This window comes from Tamandua tetradactyla, chromosome 6, assembly GCF_023851605.1.
Source record: "Tamandua tetradactyla isolate mTamTet1 chromosome 6, mTamTet1.pri, whole genome shotgun sequence".
In the NCBI taxonomy this organism is placed as follows: Eukaryota; Metazoa; Chordata; class Mammalia; order Pilosa; family Myrmecophagidae; genus Tamandua; species Tamandua tetradactyla.
Window position 1 is genome coordinate 156,350,100 of NC_135332.1, and position 18,203 is coordinate 156,368,302.

The 18,203-nt window shown below is 34.1% G+C and overlaps 1 long non-coding RNA gene across 1 annotated transcript in view; it reads right to left on the reverse strand.

Moving 5' to 3' along the window:
- Positions 1–303: 303 nt before the first annotated feature.
- LOC143686450 (uncharacterized) overlaps positions 304–18,203 on the reverse strand; it is a 116,555-nt gene continuing 98,655 nt past the window's right edge. The window contains exons 4-5 of the long non-coding RNA XR_013177160.1: positions 15,875–16,047; positions 304–353 (exon numbers count right to left, since the gene is read on the reverse strand). This is a non-coding gene — a long non-coding RNA (uncharacterized LOC143686450). The remainder of the gene's footprint in view (positions 354–15,874; positions 16,048–18,203) is intronic.

The following is an 18,203-nucleotide window of genomic DNA, read 5'->3' on the forward strand; positions in this document are numbered from 1 at the left end:
GGGGCTTGCCCTCTTAGAACTCTGCTGCCATCATGTGATGAAATCTGGTTTAGCATCTTTGTAAATGAAGGATTACACACAATGAGAGGTCTATGAGAAGTTGTTGTTTTTATGCTACTGCTCTTGCTGAAACTGCCGCCCAGTAGCTGGTCTTCGGTAGAAGGTCATTGCAGGAAAATAAGCCCAGCAGTCATGACAAGGTGGAAGCAGTACAAAAGAGAGTGAGGACAGGATGGATTCTACCAACTCAGTCTGCCCATCGCCATCTCACCTGAATATGAAAAGGTCTTCAGAAAGTAATGACCCAGCTTCACTCCTAATTCCATCTCTTGTTGAGTTTTTCTTCTAGACAACTGTAATACAGAAACATACATAGCAAAGAGCTTGGGAAATATATACTTCTCATCTTATTCAAGTTATCCATGTTGAGTCCACCTCAACATGGTATCCAAACACAACACTTTTAACTGTATTTACTTTCCATATAACAGTAAAATCATGCTTCCATTAACATAATACAATATATACTAATGAAAGTACATTAACCTTCTCTCCAAAAGCTAATACACAGCCTCCTGTGTTTCCTTCAATCCATCTAAGAGTGACGTATAGTTCACTTTCTGCTAAGTTACCAAACACTTTTTGTTATTTATAACTGATATGTACAGATATGTAAGATCAACCACAATGAGAACATCTGCATTAGATTGTAGAAAAAATGGATGAGGGAAAGAAAGAAAGGGAATCGGTGTATGATCAAGTGAGAAAACAAACAAACAAAAAATACAATAGTAAGATTTTGTCCATCTAACCAAATTCTGGTAAGGATGCAGAAAGACTAGATCATCATTATATCACTGGTGGAAATGTAAAATGGTACAGCTTATCTGAAAAACAGGTTGACAGTTTCTTTAAAATTAAACATGCAACTACCATAAAACCCAGCAATTGTGCTCTTGGGCATTTATCCCAATAAAATGACAGTTTATAGTCATACACAAAAATACACACACACATTCATAGCAGCTTTATTCACAATAGCTCCAAACTGGAAGCAACCCAAATGTTCCTCAATGAGTGGATAGCTAAATAAACTATGATTACATGCATACCATGGAAAATTCTTCAGCAATGAAAAAGAACAAATTATAGGATGAACTGGAAAAGAATTATGTGGCATGAGAAAATCAATCCAAAAAATTGATATGCTGTGTGATTCCATATAAGTAGCATTCTTAAATGACTTAATTTAATAGAAATATAAAGTACTAGTTGTCATTGCAAGTTAGAGTCATTGTAGATGGTGGCAGGGAGGTGGACGTGACTGTTAAAGTGCAACATGAAGGATCCTTGCAGTGGCGGAATTTCTCTGTATCTAGACTGTAACAGTGTTGATATCGTGGCTATAACTATAAAAGTATAATTTGGAGGAGGATACCATTGAGAGAGAATGAGATATGGAATCTCTTTGTATTATTTCTTGTAGTTGTAAGTAGGTCTATAATCATTTCAAAATACAACGTTTACTTAAAAAAATAAGCTGCAACAACATTTGCAAATCAAGAAATTTTACATAGCCTGAATTACTGATTCCCTTGTAAAATAAAATTTGACAACACACCTAAAATCTTTTCTACATAAAAGTCAGATATTTTTAATTGGCAGCTTCCCTTTTATACTAAGTACATGCTATCCAGATAGCTGGGTCACCCCTACTTATTTACACAATCTTTTGCCTAGAAAGTAATTCTGTTAGACCCGTCCTCCAGACTGGACTTCTGATAGCAAAGTAGAGAAAATTAAACTGTTATCCATGACCGTTGGATCTAGGAATTAGGAAAGCTAGCTACTAACCTTGGGGGCCATTCCACACTTGGATCTGTTCATCCAGCACATTCTACTTGGTTAAAAGTTTCTAGGTCTCCTGAGCTGTTGATTGCTCAGATTATTTTCTTGTTTGCTGGAGCATTAAATTTAATTTTCCAAGAGCATGACTAAGTGGCATAGTTTATGAGCCATTTTTATATCTAAAATTAGCTTTTTATTGCTTTTGCCATAAAACAATTCAGTTATGAATCATTTGGGGATCAAAACTTTTTTTGCTTAGATTCTTAAAATCTAAAAAACATTCTCTCATGTCTGGCATTTGTTGTTTGAAAAAAGTTTCAACTAACTGAATTACAATTAATCTAAATAAAAATGATACCGTTTTATTCTGTTGGGATAGTTAGAAACGTTTTATAAGCTAAGCATATGAACTGGTCTCAATAAATTTCCCTGAAATACAGTTTGATCTTTTTAATTTAGATTTCAATATTTTTAATCATAGGACACTATTTCAATTAAAGCTTTGAGTTTTGTTTCTGAATTCTTCTTAAGGAACCATAATTATTACTCATAGTTGGATGTCTTTGTCACATTTAAAAAATAATTTATTCATTAATAATAGAACTACCATTTATTGTGCATTTACTTTATGCTAGGAATTCAGTAGTTTTCTGTTTACATAGCCAACTTTACTGTTATAAGAGCTTTATGAACACAGTATTTTATAGATCATGTTAAACTGATGAAACAATGAAAGCTGATATAAAGATTAAGTGTAGATTTGGTGCTTTCTTAAACCATTATGCCATGATAAGCATTCTACTTTTTCAAAGTAAATTCTCTCATTCCATTTTTTCAGTATCACTTATGTTTGGTATACTTTCCAATAAATGTTTTAAATTTTTTACCATCTTTTCAATTTAGTTTCCATCATAATTTATATTTTTATTTTTATTAAATTTACTTGAATTCCTTTATGTTCTCCCATCCAATGTAATCTGTTTTATGCTTTCCTGAGAAAGCAAAATAGATATGTAATATATATATTTTTGAATTTCTGACATAAACCCTTTTCATAACTTTCTTTTCCTCTGAATTTTTCAAGGTAATGCTTCTCTTATCATTAAATCCAGTAGTTTCATCGTTGTCACTGTGAGACGTCAATTTATTTTGTTTGGTCAGTTTGCAGGTTGCTCAACCATTGATTTAGAAAGATCAATCTGGACATTAATTTTGTCAAGAAGATTCATGTATTGTAACCATTCTTGAATCTCCTTCTTCCAGACCTAAAGCTAGATATTTTGAATAGCTGTAGCCAGTTCACATTTTCTGGTAGATTTTATCTGGAGTACTAGGTGAGATATTTTTCTGCTCCCACTCTCTGTTCCTTTGTTTAAAAAGGGAAATAAAATCTAGAGTCTCACTGAGTTTGTAGTTTATTCTGTGACCTGATACTTTATGTAAAATCTAAAACTTCAGATTTCATAACATAAAAAAATTCTGTCTACAAGACAGAATTTGTGTCTCAGAATAAAATCTGTTACTCCTTATTCCCATATGCAATCTCCTCACCACCATGGTCCCCACCATGTGCTACAGTGAGAATTTAGTTTTATTCCTGTGTGTAGATATAGAGAGTGGCCTCGTAATTAAAGGGGGGATGCCAAAGAGAGAATTTCCTGACAGGTGTAGCACAGAAGATTCTTTTTATCACAGCAAACAGATACATAATTGTGCATTTGTATAAGTATCTATGCAATTTGCCAGAGTACCATCTTTTAGCTCCAGCATATGTATCATTATATCAAAAATCTGTTTTTCTGAAGAACTTGATTATTTTTAATCTCTCCTATATGTCTAGCCATTAAAGTTTTCCAGTATCTCCAATAGTTCAAATAAATATACATTCCAGTTTTCACAATATAGTCTTAATTTACACCTGTTGTTCCAGCACCCTGTCTGGTCCAGCAGTTGTCCCAGAAGTGTCCCAGTTTAGAAAATACATAATAAAGTAACCCTATGTGTGATCAAAAGGCCTCTCACTGAGGAATTCCCCAGCATAATTACATGCAGGTAAGAATTTTCACCCTTTTAATCATGGACTGTCATTTAAACTTTCCAAGATTCAGTTTCTCTCTCCACAGAAGTCATTTTGGCAAGAAAATTAAATATATTATAGCAATATATCTGTATCAGATAGAATGCACTACAAATACAAGATATATGAAACTTGCATGAAGCCAGTAGTCTAGACACTAACTCTTGAATCTTCTGAAGATTCATATTACTCATTTTTGCACTGCCTATAAATTGGTAATGAAAGTAAGTTATAAATTTAAAGCTAAATAATAAATTCGCAGACTCTAAGAACTCACAACCAAGAAAATATTACTTTGCAGGTACTTGCATAATGCACCAGTGATTTCCTGGAAACATACTTTAAGTTATTTACATAATAAGAAACATGTTTTTCCCTCTAGAAACTTCTGGTACTTGCTAAGTGAACATTTTAATAACAAAGTGCCACACTATGAAGGAAAACTAGCAGCTTCTCACATGCCTATCTAATCTCCCAATGCCTTCTCAATTCCTAATTTTAGGTACCCATTAGGTCACACTTAATAGGTCACACACTTCAGTTTGGCCAACAACAAATTTGCAAATGCAGATTATATTATCTCTTCAAATTAATATTAGTAATTCAACCAAATATAAATCAAAATGTTTTTGTTTTCAGTATTTTAATTTTTTTCTATGCAGCACAGTGTTTATGTTTTAAAGGAGGCATTAAATTTCCTTTAAAGGGTAGTATTTAAATATGAAATATTTCAAATCTTGAAAATAAAATATGAAATTTATTAAAAGAATAAAATGTTACTAACATTGACACATTAAAATATATAAAACCAAAATAATCAAGTAACCATTATTGTATTTGATGAAAAATTTTCTATCCAGAAAATACCAGTAACTCATAAATTCAATAAGTTTTTACCAAACTTACAAAGATCAAATGTTTGCTTTCATATACAAATTGTTCTAAAGGATGTAAAAATAAATTCTTTCAAATTATTTTTATGAAACTTTCTTAATATTGATCTAAAAATCAGAAAAGAGATCAAAACATAAGGGCATAAACTTATGAGAACAGATGCAAAAATCCTAATGGAAGCAGATTCCATTTTTTACAAATAACATCACAAATATTCAGAAATCTATTTTTTTTTTAGTATTTTTGTTAGAAAATTATTTATGTAATATCTCAACACTTATTTTTTCTACAACTTATTTCTTATTTCAATATTAACATTTTTATCTGTTTTTGGAGATCATTGTAGATGCAGTTATAATAAATAATGTGAAAGATCCTGTGTACTCTTCCTCCAGTATTCCCCAATGGCACTAACTGGCATAACTATAGTACAATATCACAACCAGGAAATTGACATTTATAAACCCCATCAATCGTATTTGTTTTCACCAGATTTGCATACACTTGCTTGTGTGTGTGTGTGTGTGTGTATTTGTGTCAGAGGATGCGTTTATTTAGTTCTACGTAGATTCATGTACCCACCACCGCAGTGAACATACAGTACAATTCTATCACAAGGGTCCTGTGCTAACCCTCACCTCCATCCATCTCCCCTTCCCTAACTCTGTGCAACTACTAATCTGTCACCCATTTCTATAATTTTGTCATTTTACAAATGGTAAAGTAGAATCTTACAATGCATATCCTTTTGAAATTAGGTTTCTTCACTTAGCATAATCCCCTTGAGACTCATACAAATTATCGTTTGAATCAACAGTTGATTGGATTGGATTGCTGAGTTGTTCCCTCTGGTGTGGAGGCACTGCAGTTTGTTTGTCTATCCATCTGCTGAAGAACATTTGGATTGTTTCCAGTTTGGGAGAATCGTGAACAAAGCTGCTATGACACTTGTTTACGGTATTCGTGTAAACATAAATTTTCCTTTCTCTGGGATTAATGCCTAAAAACATAATCGCTGGATTATATGGTAGTCACATGTTTAATTTTAAAAGAAACTTTCTATCGTTTTCCAGAATGGCTGCACAACTTACCATTCCAAATGGCAATGAATGAAGGATCCATCACCTCTGCATCCGACCAAGAATTGGTGGTGTCACTATTTTTTATTTTAGCGATTTGAATAAATGTGTAGTGATATCTCATAGTTTTAAATTAAATTTCCCTAATAGTTAATGAAAATGGACATACTTTCATGCACTTTTTTGCCATCTGCATATCCTCTTGAGTGAAATGGTTGTTTATGTCATTTGCCCACTTTATAATATGATTTTTGTTGTTTTATTCTTGATTTTTTATTTTTCTTTTGTCAGATATAGTTTTTCAGGTATGTTCTCCCTGTTTCTGCCTTACCTTTTCATTTTCCTTACCAAGCCTTTTGCAGAACTAAACCTTTTAATTTTGATAAGGTAAAATTTATCTTTTTTTATGAATCATGCTTTTGATGTCAAGTCTAAGAATTACTTTCCTAGCTTGAGATCACAAAGATTTTCTCCTATGTTTTTCCCTAAGTTTTACAGATTTCTGTTTACATTTAAGTCTTTGATGCATATTGAGTTCATTTTTTATAACGTTTATGAGCTTCAAGTCCAGATTAAATTTTTTGGCCATGGGTGTCTAATTGCTCTATCACAATGTTTTAAAAGACCCATTCTTCTTCCGCTGAATTACTTGTACAACTTTTGTTAAAAATGAGCTAGGCATATTTTATTTGTTCTACATCTGGGAACTCTATTCTGTTCCATCAATCTATGTGACTATTCCTCTACTAAAATCACACATCTGGATTGCTGTAGTTATGTGTTAAGACTTAATTTTGGATAGAATGGTTCCCTCCACTTTATTCTTCTTTTTAAAGAGGATTTTAGCTATTCAAAGGTCTATGCCTTATGATATAAATTTTAGAATAAGGTTGTCTATGTATATGGAAAATCTAGCTGGAATTTTTATTGAAATTTCATTAAACTTAAAGGGAAAGATGACATCTGTACTATGTTGAATCTTCCAGTCTACAAACATGGTATATCTCTATTTCATCTTGGATTTCATTCAGCAATACATTTTAATTTTCAGCATAAAAATTTTCTGCATGTTTGTTAAATTTGGAGTGATTGTAAATGATATGTTATTTTTAATTTCAGTTGCTACATGTGCATTGTTAGTATGCAGCTTATTTATTTATTTGCATGGGTAGGCACCAGGAATCAAACCTGGGTCTCTGGCATGGCAGGTGAGAATTCTGCCACTGAGCCGCTGTTGCACGGCCCAATATGCAGCTTAGTTTTAAACACAATTTTGGCCAAACAAAACATAATTTCAGACCAAATTCCTCCTCAATCTGCAAGTTTGCAAATTTTGCTTTAGGCAATAGAATTAGCACAAAATCAATGATGAAAATATTATTCCATTGAGTAGAGACAACCCTTAAGGAAAGTCAATAGATTTAACTGGGGTTAGGGGAGCAATCAATTTAAAGAAGAAATGTGTGGCAGATTGAAAATATGGCCACATTATTTTAAAGCTCCCTTTAAGACAGAGTTTATTTCTCCATATCCTGAGATTGTGCTGGCCTTGTGATTTGTGTTGATTGAAAAGTGTGCAGGGAAAAATTTTTGTAAGAATTCCATAACATGTCTTTGAAAAACTTGGTGGCTTCTGTTTTTGGTTCCGAATGCTACCCTGAGACTGAACATCTAAACAAGCTCAGCTTTGTCGACTGGTATGAGAGACCAGATAACCATGTGACCTGACAGGCAGGTGACTAAGGACATTTGGGCTTTCCTTCCTAACTGACCTTCTTCCATTGAATTGCTTGTACAACAACAACATTGCATTCATATGAATGAATGAGCCTAGTCAAAATCATCAGAAGCACCCAACAGTCAACCAGGGAATTGTGATAAATAAATCATTTTTCTTTAAGTCAATGAGTTTGGGTGTAGTTTGTTTACAGTTACAAAGATCTGATATAGCATGTTTCTCATTTGATGAAAAATTCAATGAAGCATTTAATATACTTGAAAATAGTAAAGAATCAGGTTGGGGGGAGTGGGGTTAGCAGTGGTGACATTTAAACATTCTAGCTCCATGATTCTTTGACTTTATAAGGCTCCTTTTGAAATCCTGAGATCTTGAAAGTTGTGCAGTTATGTGATGTCAAAAAGTAGGGAACAGGCCACTTTTCTTTTTCATAGTTTCCTAATAAATATCCTTCTAGTCCTATTCAGCAAAACAGCTGTTATTAATATTGCAATGCTATAGCAAACAAAATTAAAGGTAATAAACTATTTGTATTTTAATAAAACATAATACTGTAGTCATTCATAGAACCAGAAATAAAAGTGCTTGACTTACTGCATTAATGTTATTTACAGTGTGAAAAGTTTAGCACTTAAACAATAGGAGCTAAATGTATTTTAAACTCAGAAATCTCCCATATTGATATTACACTGCCATTATGCAATTAGCAGTTATGTGAGTTATCATTTTTTAAATAAGTTATAGGCTCATAAAATTAAATTAGTTAAGATAAAACCAGTGAAAGACACTACTTCTTGATTTACCATGAATATAGTATGAATATAGTTTTACTATGAATATGGATGCAGCCACATGTGGGAGTCAGATTTACATTTTTTAAATTAATTGAGGAGATTTTAAAAAGCAGGAGTCACATGAGTTTATTTTAAACTGCACCCACATGTTAGGCTTATGAAATAGAAAACCAAGCTGTGATATGCTTTCAAAAAAATAATTTATTCCAAAGAGGTAAATCTAGTACAGCACCTAGGAGCTCCTCATTCTTCATTCCTCCTTCACCCAATGTATGTAAAATGGTTCGTCTGTTGTCATTCAGTCAAATTCTAAAGCAAGTTCAAATTCCTTTCAGACTTCTCAAACTCATTACATCCTGTTATGTCTGTCCTTGGGTTCTGATTCAGAAATAGAAATAAGGCCTATTTCTGGGTTTTACATCAATCTTACGAATTGCAACTCATGATAGGTTCTGAGAGGAAGTGAAATTGAACAGGAAAAAATAACGTAACCTTAAACATTACTGCCGCATAAATGCAGAGTATTGGACCAACTTTTGAATGAGTTTGGGTATCATGTGTATACTGGTTTGTCATTTCTGCTTGTTGCTTCCATTATGTATAGAAAATGAAACTCCACATGCTCTGCTTGCATTTACACACTTGACTCACAGAAGGACAAGAAAAGAGAGAAAAAAAAATCCAGGTTAAGCTATCTCAAAGTGGATTCTTCCATTATTTTAAGAAGCTAAAAGCAAAATGAGTTATTTTAAAGATGCTGGGGAGTAATGTCTTCAAGATGGTGGCATAAAGATGCTTTTAGAGACAATTACATAAAAGGGCAAATTCAACTCTTTGAATTCTGGAGGATGATAGAAAGTGGAGAATGACTCTACAAATGCTGACTTGTGGGTAAAAAATAACAAGAAGAGATTGGAGAGTGGTGAGAGTAAATTACCAGTCTGTAAACCTCCCCTACACTTAGATCCAGGTAGTTTAAACAGACCCACAGTAGTGGCCCTCCAGCCCAGGCACCTCCAGCTATGGTCACTAACCACAAAGCTATGCACTGCAACAATTTAGAGTCCCGTGCATAATCAGACATGGGACCTAAGGCCATATAAACCACAGTGAATCCCTAGCAGTTTGCATATGCAAGCATTCAAAGCATCCCACCAGAAACCAGGTGACCAAAAGTGGAACTTCTGGCACTCTATGACACTCCTAGCCCAGACTCTAATTGCTGATGTAATTCAATGAACGTATTGACCCCATTTGTTTCAGTGGGTCAGGATCACCTACCATAGGAGTTCCTGAAGGAAGAAAAGCCACACAGAAAAAAGAAATTGAACTGTACAGTAGTATGGGCCAAGGGCTGAAATCTGGAATGAATGGGCAATCAGCAGGTGTGAGAGAAGCTGAGGAAATCATAGTAGCCAGAGAGAAAAATGTGATTAAAAACAAAAAGAACAATATAAGATCCCCAGAGAAGGAACAAATTCCTCTGAAAGGATATTCTTTCCTTGAGAGGAAATATTTGCACATTCTGGGCTAATCTTGAAAGGCCCTGCACATGTCTAAGGTAAAAAGCAGGTACAGAACTACACGAGGAAAAAACTGAACTGTTACAGTTGCTCTAAAGGTTCAATATGAATTAGACCAAGAATTAACAATGTTTAAAAAGCCAATCTGCACTACAACCTTATGCAAGAGGAAGAAACTTACTCCAGAGTTAGCAGATCACAATTATTGAATGCCAAGACATTAACAAAAGATTGTACATCATACAAAGGAACAAGAAGAGGTGGCCCATTCAAGGAAACAAAACAAAACAACAGAGGAAGCAAAAACATTGGAAAAACTAATCAGAGGCGTTCAGTCAAATCTCCTAAGTCAATTCAATGAGTTAAAGAAAAATAGATATAAAGGTAAAGGGTATCAAGAAAACGATGTGTAAACATAAAGAAGAATTAGAAATTTTAGAAAAGGAACATAACAGAACTTAGAGAAATGAAAAACAGAATAATGGAGATTTAACATACACTAGAGTTGTTGAAAAGCAGATTTGAACAGGCAGAGAAAAGAATCAGCAAAATAGAAAAAAGAACAATCAAATCATACAGTCTGAAAACGAGATAAAGAAAAGAATGAAAAAAAAAAAAAAGGAGAAGAGTCTAGGGATCTGTAGGACAACATGAAGCTTACTAACATATGCATTATGGAAATCCCAGAAGGAGAGCAGAAAGAAAAAGCGACAGGAAGAAAATTTGAGAAAATAGCCAAACTGAGGAAATTTCGAAAATTTGACTAAAGACATAGACACAACCAAGAAGTGCAATGAATTACTAACAGAATAAACATTAGTAGACCCATCTATATGTGATAAAAATGTCAAATGCCAAATATAAGAGAAGGATCTTCAATAAGACTAAGGATCACTTTCTCCTCCTAAAACATGGAGGAGAAACATGAAGGAAAGAAGGCAATGCTATCACACATTTAAGGTACTAAAGGAGAGAAAATGCCAGCCAAGAACTCTATGTCTGGCAAACCTGCCCTTCAAGTGGAAGGGTGAGTTTAAGACATATGCAGATAAACAAAATTTGAAGGAGTTTGTCACCAAGAGACATGCCCTACAAGAAATGCTAAAGGGAGTTCATATAGAAGGGGAAAGGAAGGAGATAGTAGCTTGGACCAGTAGGAAGAAATGAAGAAGTGAAGGTAACTACATGAATAAATGCAAAGCCCAGTAGTATTTCTCCTCAGTCTGTAACTCTACCCTTATTTTCTATAAGATTTAGAATACAATTTAATGAGAAATAATTGCGTCTCCATATTATGAACATGCAAAGCCTACAAAGGTAATATGTGACAAAAAAACAATATAAAATGGGGAAATAAACAGACTTTTTATGCTATTGCAGTTATGTTGATATTATTTCAAACTGATAGATTACAGATGTAGGTTGTTTAATACAAACCCCAGTCTAATCACACAAAAAAAGTATTTAAAATATTTACAGAAATGGAAATGAGAAAGTGATTGATTACACCATGAAATATCAACTATACACAAAAGAAGGGTGCAGTAAAGGAAAAGAGAGACAAAAGATGTAAGATATATAAGAAACAATGGATAAAATGGTTGAAGTAAGTCCTACCTTATAAGTAGTTATACTGATATAAATGAATTAAGCTCTCCAATCAAAACACACAGACTGGCAGAAAGGATAAAAAAGCAAAATCCAACTTCATGTTGTTTACAAGAGACTCTCCTTAGATATACATCTCAAATAGGTTGAAAGTGAAAGAAGAAAAAGCATTCCACACAAATAGAAACCAGAAGACGGATAGGGAAGCTATATTAATACCAGATAAAATAAACTTTAAGGCACAAACTGTCGAATGAGGCAAAGAATAACTATATATTAATAAAAGGATCAACACACAAAGAAATATAGCAATCACAAACATTTATGCACCTAATCATAATACCCTAAAATACATGAGGCAAATATTGACAAAACTGAAGAGAGAAGTCGATGCCTCTACAATAATATTACAGAATTCAATATCCTACTTTCATCAATGGATAGAACTCCTAGATGGGAGACCAATAATGAAACAGAGAAATTGAAGATTATATGGATGAACTAATTTTAGCTAATACATCCATAACACTAGATCCCCAAACAACAGAATGCACATTCTTCTCAAGTGTGTGTGATCATTCTCCAGGATAAACCACATGTTAGATACAAACAAGTCTCAATAAATTTTAAGAGTATGAAATTATACAGAGTATCTTCTCCAAGCACAATAAATGAAGCTTAAAGTCAATAATAGAAGGAGAACTGGAAAATCCCCCAATACATGGAAATTGTACAATGGACTCTGAAACAATCAATGGGTCAAAGCAGCAATCATAAAGGAAATCAGAAAATATCTTGAGACAAGGTAAAAGGAAACACAACATTTCAAAATTTAAGGGATACAGCAAAGACAATACTGGAGGGAAATGTGTAGCTTTAAGTGTTTACACTAAAAATGAAGAAAGATTCAAATCAGAGACCTAACTTCACACTTCTAGGGAGTAGACCAAGTACATAATCCAATATATAAAGCAATTACTGAGGGCAGAGAAAATAAAAAAGGCTGGGCTTTTGTTAGGTGGAGCAAGTTGCTGTACAGTGGGAATACAGGCTCAGGAACAACAGGATAATTTCAGCAAATAATCACTTTATTATTTGCCTGGAATAAAAGGGTCCAAAGGAGTCGGGGAAGAGATCCCATCTTAGCCATTACCCAGGAAAGTCAACTGGAGTCAGGGTCAAGGTTAAGGTCAGTGGACAGCACCCTACACTTGGTTCTGCATCAGAGATGAGGAACAGTTATGTTGCGTGTGTGTGTGTGTGTGTGTGTGTTTTAATACACAACAAGGGACAGTGCCCTGCCATTGAGAAAGAAAGCATGCATCAAGCAAATTTTGTGTCCTGGCAAGCAGCTAGGTCTAGCTGAGATTTAATATTTCCCTGGGTTTATTGAAGTCTCTTGTGAAATGGAAAGCTATTGAACACCTGCATGCAACGAGTAAAAATGGAGACATGCTGATCATTTGTGTGCAAACATGCAAACGGGGAAAAGAAGTGGGGTAGAAGAGGTCTAGGTGATGACCTCTGAGGGTGTGTGTCCTTTCCCCAGCATTAAGCAGGATTTCCTGAGAGATTATTTGCCTTGTTTGAAGGACCTTTGGCAATTCTTCATCATCTATCCATGGGAAATAGCCTCAAGGAAACTACCTAGATATTAACTGAATTGCCACATGCTTTGTTGAAATTAATAGATCTTTAATTTATGCCTGGTTCTATAATAAACACAAAATCAAAGACACATGAAGGAAAAGAGGAAGGGAAAGAAAAAGGAGGGAAAGAGAGAAGATAGAATGGAAGGAGGGAAAGAAAAATCTCTTAAGGTATTTTATCTAAAGGCCTTTGACATCAGCAAAGTTACATTTTTTAACTTACTGTTTCCAGATCCAACTGCACTATTTTTATCACTTTATTTCTAGATGTATTTAGGAGAAAAGCAGAGGTGGCAGAGAATTCAGTAGGAGAGTTACTCTCCAGGGTATATCTGCCAGTATTTTCTTTTTCCAATACATCTTATTTTAAACTATTGTAACAGTAAGAAATGAAACCCTATTCAGCAAAGGGAAGATTCATTGAATATGTTTCTTTGCCTCAATGTTCACTTCAACACCAGAATATAATCACTAGGGCCTAGTTAATTATTCAGTGGTAATGCAAGAAGTCTAACTTCCTTGCTCATGGTTTTCAGTTAAAGAAAGTAAAGCATGGATCAAATGTTACCTGAAATGCCTTTAGTACAATGTCAACTCACCCAAATTTATTAATTATCTTTTGCTTCTATTATAATTTGTTATGCATTCTGCAACTGTACACTACCATTATTGCTTAAAACTACTAGCTTCCTCATAATTTCATCAATACTACTCATTTTATTTAAAACAGTTATAAAAATTCATAAAATGGAATACACCCCAAAACACAATAGAGGATAGATATCTCAGGCCAAAGTGTCTTAAAATAATTAAATGAGATTAAGCATGACATTATTTTTTGACAGCTATCCCATAAATTTATCAGGGTTTCAGATAAAACAAATTTCTACTCTCACATAGGGTTGAATGTTTCGTTAGGAAAGAAGAAAACTCCAGAGACAAATATATTTATAACTCTTATAAATACTTGAATATTTGCAGGATCCTATATGTAAAAATACATCAGTGGAAACCATTTTCATTTTGTCTGACAGACATGAATCATGTCTGATTCACATGAATCAGAGTAGAAGAACATATGTTCAAAGAATATATTGACCATATTTTGAAACATAACATAAAATAATTAGCATTATAATACCAAACTTATTTGAATCTGAGGATAAATGTTATATCCTAAATAAATATTTAAGCCATCAAAAGTAAAATGCTCTCAGGAAGCCGTTTTTCATATAGCAGTGATTCTCAAGGGACATTTTTCAATTCCTGGAGGATTTTTGCTTGTCACAACTGAAGGGTGATTTGTCCTACTAGCATTTTGTGCATTAAGGCTAGAGATGCTGCTAAGCCTCCTACAATGCACAGGACAGCCCCCACAACAAAGAATTATCTGGCTCAAATGTCAATTGTGCTGCGACTGAGAAACCCTTCTGTATTATAATAAACTTTGTGACAGTTACTAGTTAGCACAATTCAATTTTTCTTCCACACTGAAATATCAAATATGCTACTGATCTGCTAATCCTAAATTGAAACTAAATTTGATATTGATTTGCATTAAAGCACAGGAATTATAAAACTTAACAATTTTCTTCCATTATTGAAGAAGCTAGCACAAAATACCTTTAGCGACAGGACGAAGAAAACGCATTTAAAATACAGAGGTAAAAGTCATTTCCAAAGTCTTCTATTTTAGCAGTTTATTGTGAAATGATTTAATATCATAAAAAGAAAAAAAAACATATCAACGAAATCTATGGGTCATCCTTCTGTTTGGCAAACTAAATGTGACATGGACAGGAGTTTCTCACTGGATAATATGCCTAAGCAGTATGAGTGGTATGGGAGGTATAAATTAAATCACAGTAATATCTCTAGGAAACAGCTAGAAAAAGTGGAACTTGGCAAATCTTCATTTACAGGAAAGAGTTAAATGCTTTAATGATATGAAATTTTAAGCTTAGATAATGTTTAAATGCTTGAACTGGAGACATTATTGCCTCCTCTGCTTTTTTACTTAAATAAGTCCAGAAATAAAACCATAAAAATAGTGTGACTAGATCTGGAAACAGTTAGAAAATGGAGCTTTGCTGATGTCAAAGTCATTCATGCAAAATACCTATCTGAAGGAAAAAAAAAAAGCCAGGAATATCTGAGAGAAGGATAATTTGTATTTTATACAATGAAGATTTATATGAGAACATTTACAAAAACAATTTATAAAAATGGCTCTTGAAGTGGAAGAGAGAATTGTCTTTAAGTTTAATTAGGTATTAGTTTCACTATCCCAAATTTAGGTCTTAAAATATAAAATTGATTACCAGTAACTGAAAGGGAATCATATAGTCCTCTGCTACGCAAATTAAACCAAACCAAAACAAAACAAAAACCTTTATGGCTCTGGTTTGAATAGTAAATGTGCAGAATTCGAATTATAATAATTATTTCATAGTTATCTAAATATACCCACCTCCTTATATAACATTCTTCATTTCTGCTTAAAACATAATTTTATCAAAGCAGATAAGGCTATTTGTAAAATTACTTGATGGCCAGGGTCCTGAAATCCGTTTTGCTGTGATTTTATTCCTTTAAAATCCATTACCTCTCCAACACCACCTCTGAAACAATTTTGCTATGTATGTATTATATCAAAAGCTGTACCTTTGATTCACCAAATAATAGACAAACTTTTTTTCTTGGCACCAGACAGAAGAAGCATCTCAGCTTTGATTATACATGAACAAAAATGTCTGTATAGTCTGCTTTCCTTTCAGGCATCTTCTTTGTATTTGCCATTTCCTAGATTCCGTGCTATTTGCAAACTACTTTAACTCCTATAATGAACAAATAAACAGAAATTCTCATTATAAGGGAGGCTGCCACTTCAAAACAGATGAAACAAAAAAGCAAAATCCTTTGAGACATAGTTCAAGTATTTGACTTGCTATATTCAGAATAAAAAATAATATGTAAAACCATATTTCAAGCAAAAATAGGAAAAAGGTAAATTAAGTTAATAAAAATAAGAAGAAAAGAATAATGTCTAAGAGGTTCCCCAGCAATAGGCTAGAGAAAAATATTTTCCTAGAATGTTATAGTTGAAAGGTACTTTAAAGGAAATTTAAGCTAACTCATTCATGTACTTTCTATACGATAAAACAAAAACAAAAATTGAATATTTGTAAGTTTTTTCAAGATAAGGGTAAACCTTGAATTAAGGTAAAGTATTTTGGAAAATACTTTAAATTTGCAAATATAATATGGAAACATTCTTTCCTCTCCCCTCTGTTGAGTGAGTTGCTACAAGGTTGCATTATGGGAACAACAGAAACTTTCAGCAAACTTTATTGTACAGAATAAAATGTCCAGAATGGGCAAATCTCCTTGACAATTACATAGCACAGAGTCCAAAAAATCGCATCACAGCTGATCTCCTGCGGTGGCTGATAACTGCTCTAGATTGGGATTGATAAATGGCAGCGAGACAAATCTATACTGTTTGAGTGTGGTCTTTATCTACCTCATGGGGGAGGGGTGCCACTGAGAGTTTCTGTCCTGATAAGCACCTAAGGCTGCTTGTGCCCAGCTCCCAGGTTTGAGGTTTGGCACGGCCTTTTCACTAGATGTAACATCTCCCCCATGTTGTAGAACGGTACACACAGGAAAGTTTGGGTAGAGGAATGCCAGAGGATGACCGTTTAGCATGTTTCTGACTTTTCCAGAAAAGGAGTTGTGGTTAGGTGAGACATCTGGCTGATTAACAAATGTCTGTGACTTCCCAACACCCTTCTCTTTCCCTACCTTCATTGATTTCCTTTCTTATTTCATTCACTAAACTAGAGGACTTTCAAATAAATGATTGTGCTTAAATGATATTGATTATATATGTATATATACACATACAATGTATATATAATAGGTACATATATATATATATATATATATATATATATGAGTTTTTTATTACTGCCTGAATATATCACAGCCTTAGTGGTTTAAACCAATGCATATTTACTATCTTAGAATTTCAATGGGTCAGATATTTGGACATGGCTTAGGTGGGGTCATGGTCAGGTTCATGTGTCAAATTTGTGTGGTTGGGTAAGTGCTAGCCTGTTTGTTGCGATGAGGACATTTCATAGAATTAAATCATGATCATGTCAGCTAAATCCACAGCTGATTTCATTTGTAATCAGCCAAAGGCAAGTGTCTTCTGCAATGAGTAATGCTTAATCTGATCACTGGAAGCCTTTTAAGGAGGATTCAGAAGACACAGGCTCTTCCTGCTTCAGCTGGTAAGCCTCTCCTGTGGAGTTCGTCCAGACCCTCCATTGAAATCGTTGACTTCACAGCCTGCCCTGAGGATTTTGGACTCTGCATTCCCATGATCATGTGAGACACTTTTATAAATTTTATATTTGTGAGTGTTCCCTGTTGATTCTGTTTCTCCAGAGAACCCTAACTAATACATCTTGGTACCAAAAGTGTGGTGACCCAAACCTTCATTCCTGAAGTTTCAGAGCCATTGGTAGTCCTGCCTGGATTGGGTTGTTGCAGTTTTCCATTGATTTTAATCACAGGACATGGTAGTACTAAAAGATGCCCTAGGGGATCTCCTATATTCCAAGAAAACTCTTCTTTACCTCCATTATGTAGTTGCAGTCCTACTTCCCCCTGATAGTCAGGGTCATTTACCCCAGACAATAATGTAATCCCCTTCTTGGCTTGTTGATCCAGTGGTATAAGTAGCCCAAAGTGACCAGGTGGCAGTCTTAGATTCCAGTTCAATGGAATCATTGTTATTTCTCCTGGTGGAAGGACTCCCCATTTTGGAACTAAAACCTGTAGGCCAGCAGAACTCAGGGTCGCAGGGACAGGAAGCAAAAATTTTCCTAGTGGATCACTAGGGGTAATAGTGAGTGGTACCACTCCCATTTCTACCCCTTGGTTCCTGGACCCATGGATCCTGTCTATGGGAGAAGCAGCATTA